Raw genomic sequence first — 4,189 nt, 5'->3', positions numbered from 1 at the left:
GTTAAAACCGCATCTATTGTCCGATTTTGCTGAAATTTGACATAGAAAATTCTACCTCGGCCGAGCCAAATATGGTTCATGTCGGGCTATATAGATCGATCTGCTGATTTTGGGTGTTGATCCCAAAATCATGACATAATTGAATGATTGAATATATCTTGCAAAAAAGCAACCAAGCACCACATATACTTCGGCGCACGCGCATTTTTAGTAGCTGCTAAAAACAGCAAGAACACAGCCACAGAACAAAATTTGCTAAATTCAATATAAAACGTGTTGCAAAGCCACAAATGCACAAATGAACAAAAAAATCTAAAATAAATTCCTAATCTTATAATCTTTTATATATTTTTTACTGGCGTATTTTGTAGGAAAATGTTATCAGCTGTTTATTTTCCCGTGTATTGCAATGAATTCGCAAAACATACCAACAGCGGAAGCGGTGGATTTGAGTGTTGTAAATTAAATCAAAATTCTATGTAAAAAATGAATTATTAAGATATGATTACATATGCAGCAATGTATTATATATAACAATTTTAAAAAACATTTCCAAATTATAATAAAGTCAGTGCATTTATTATCAATTCGCAGAGGCAAGTCTGATCCATTTCAAACAGCAAATTTTTTGCGATTTTCGATTGTCAGAACGTAAATAAAGCTGAATTCGCCAAATTCTTACGATTGCGGTTATCGGAGCATGGGCCTATATAAAGGGTGCTTAAATTTTGAAATCACGTTTACTCTTCAGCCCAACTCTAATTGATTTGGGAATATCCCCAAAACCCGTTTACACTACGATTAAAGTGAGTTTTCATTGTGAACTGCATTTTTGTTATATTCAGCATATATATTGTGGTCAAAAATTACTTGGTGAAGCAATTTTATTAAATTTAAATGCAAGACTTTATAATTTCAATAAGAAATTGTCAGATGTTGAGAAAAAGTGCTGGCAAAAACTCCCAATAACAACCGGAATTTAATACAAACGCAGTTTTGCATTTGAATTTGGGCAACTGCCACTACCTGTAAATAAATATGTCTTGATTGTACTGAAAGAAATCAGCACTATGTTCGTTTTTCACAGTTGAAAACTCTTTTTTTCACGATTACTTTTTTTAACATTACGAAAATTACAATGATAGAATAACACTTTTATTAAAATTTTACCATTAGTTATGAGGGAATGTCCTACAGAATAAAATCAGCAAGTTTTCTTGCTTTAAAATCTATTATCTAAAAAAAGTAAGAAAAAAGTATCGCGAGAAGCGAATAAAGTACTAGCCATAATTTCGGAAGTTAACATAGTCATGTCACGTCGAAGGTGAAGTTTTTTACATTAAACTCTTCCATTTTGTCAGATAAAATAAACAAATGAATAAAACTTGTTTGATTTTCATTTGCAATTAACTTACCACATTAGTTATTTACCCGTCAATCACATTAATTTGATACCCCTATTGAATAGTTTAGGGGGTCCAAAATTATCAAGGCCCTATAGTTCCTTCCGAGTCCAATTGTTAGACAGTTTTTTTCATATTTGTAAAGTACTCGTTAATACCTTTCGTTTCATATTCATTTTGTCTAGGTTACAGCATTTCCCAACGTACGGACTTCAGATTCGTATTCCTGGGGTCAACCCACATCTGCATTAAAAGTTAGTTTTAGCCTTCATATGTATCGTACGTTGTGTAGAAAATTTAAATATGCTAAATTTAACATGTCATATCTCAAATACATGACGCCTGATAGCAATTATTATCAAACATAAAGCTTAAATAAATAATTTAACCTCAATGAGCGTGCTAAATACAAATACGAATTTACATTGTTTCAAATGTTGCTTTTACCACCAATAAATCAACCTGTTTCTCTATCTTGTATAAAACTACCTTGATGTTTGATCTTAAATGGTATTTTGACATTTTAGTTTTTGTTTACATTTTGTATTGCATTTTATTACATTATAGTTGCCGATCAGGAAGGTGAAAATCTTAGGCGTTACAAGGAACAACTATTGGGAGAGGTTCTAGCGGAAAAAAATATTGTGGTCCCTAATGATGGACGCAGTCGTAGTAAACAAATTACCTCTGGTATCTGAAGAACGGCCTGACATGAAATTAGACTTATCCGAAGAAAACCATCTTAAGAAAAAAGTTTTTGTTATCGAAAAGAGTGTGCAGTACAATATACGCATTGATTTCATTGTCCAAATAGAAATCGTGCAAAAGACGTATCGTTTAGGTGTCCCTGTTGGATACGAACCACACATGGTTGGTTCGTATCCACACAAAAAGAAAATGCAATGTTATACCACACTTAACGAGGAAGCACCATCCGATATGATGGCACATGGTACATACTCCGTTTCTTCCCTCTTCATCGATGAGGACAAACACAATCATCTAAAATGGGAGTGGACATTTGAAAATTGAAAAAAATTTAGCAGCCAAAACATTTTTGCTAAGGCAGGACAACGACGTTTTTTTTACAGGGGGATGACTTTTTCACGACTTTATGAGCTTTAGTTTAAAATAAAATTAGAAAAAACTTACAAATAGGGTGATTCAATAAAAAATCTCACGCACAAAACATTTTGGGCAATTTTTTGAAGTTACCACAAATTATATAATTGAACACAAGTTTAAGAGTCACATTAACATATGTAACATCACATAGGATCATCAAACACACATGGAAGTTTAATATTCACGTTATCATTGGAGAGGATGAATCTTAGTGGGAGGTTGTCCTTGTTGCGGCAGATGATGATAGACACCTGTGTGAATATGGTCCAGCCCAACATGTTATATCTTCTTCTACGTTATATCTTTGTCTATTATATAAAAATGAAATTATTGCGCTCTGTTATACCCACCACCGAAGGATGGAGTATACTCATTTTGTCATTCCGTTTGCAACACATCGAAATATCCATTTCCGACCCTATAAAGAATATATATTCTTGATCGTCGTAAAAATCTAAGACGATCATGCCGTGTCAGTTCGTCTGTCTGTTGAAATCACGCTATATTCTTAAAAAATAGAGATATTGAGCTAAAACTTTGCACAGATTCTTTTTTTGTCCATAGGCAGACTAAGTTCAAAGATAGGCTATATTCGAACTATGTTTTGATATAGCCCCCATATAGACCGATCCGCCGATTTAAGGTCTTAGGCCCATAAAAACCACATTTATTATCCGATTTTGCTGAAATTTGAGAAAGTGAGTTGTGTTGGGCCCTTCAGTATCCTTTCTCAATTTGGCTCCGATCGGTCCGGATTTCAATATAGCTGCCATATAGACCCATCGCTCGATTTAAAGTCTACGACCCATAAAAGGCGCATTTATTGTCCGATTTTTCCAACATTTGGATATGGCTGCCATATAGACGGATCTCTTGATTTAAGGTTTTGGACCTTTAAAAGGCGCATTTATTGTCCGATTTCGCCGAAATTTGGGGCAGTGCGTTATGTTAGGCCCCTCGACATCTGTCAACAATTTGGCCCAGATCGGTCCAGATTTGTGTATAGCTGCCATATATATTGATCTCTCGATTTAAAGTCTTGGGCCCATAAAAGACGCAAATTTGGGACCGTGAGTTGTGTTAAGCCCTTCGACATCCCTTTTCAATTTGGACCAGATCGGTTCAGATTTGGATATAGCTGCCATATAGACCGATCTCTCGATTTAATGTCTTGGCTCCATAAAAGACGGGTTTATAATCCGAATGCGCTGAAATTTAACGCTGTGACTTCTGTTAGGCTTTTCGACATCCATGTCGTATATGCTTCAGATCGGTCTTTATTTGATATTGCTACCAAAAAGACCAATATTTTATTCTACAAAATTGAACAATGAGTTGTACTTGTTAGACCACTTAACGTTCGTGCCAAAGTTGGTCCAAATCGGACCAATTTGATATAATTTGAATTTGATATAAAAATTTGGCCCCAAATGTCAGGGAACCCACTCACCCCCAAAAATTACATGTTTGGCAAAGTGGGGCAATATGTGTATCAAATGAAAGCTAAATGGAAGTAGAGTACGAAACTTATATAAAAATTTGGGATGAAGTCCTGGAGGGGCCAACCCACCCTCAAAAATATCCCCTAACTGACATAGTAAGTGATCGGGACAATATGGGATTCAATCAAAAGGTACTTGAAAATAGAACACGAAACTTAT

At 34.9% G+C, this 4,189-nt stretch overlaps 1 pseudogene; it reads left to right on the top strand.

Annotated features, from left to right (window-relative positions):
• The first annotated feature begins 1,897 nt into the window (after window positions 1-1,897).
• Window positions 1,898-2,656, top strand: LOC131995800 (rho GDP-dissociation inhibitor 1-like; annotated as a pseudogene).
• The last annotated feature ends 1,533 nt before the right edge of the window (window positions 2,657-4,189 follow it).

The sequence above is a fragment of the Stomoxys calcitrans genome, chromosome 1 (genome assembly GCF_963082655.1).
Source record: "Stomoxys calcitrans chromosome 1, idStoCalc2.1, whole genome shotgun sequence".
Classification (NCBI taxonomy): domain Eukaryota; kingdom Metazoa; phylum Arthropoda; class Insecta; order Diptera; family Muscidae; genus Stomoxys; species Stomoxys calcitrans.
This window is presented reverse-complemented; position numbering and strand designations above follow the sequence as displayed.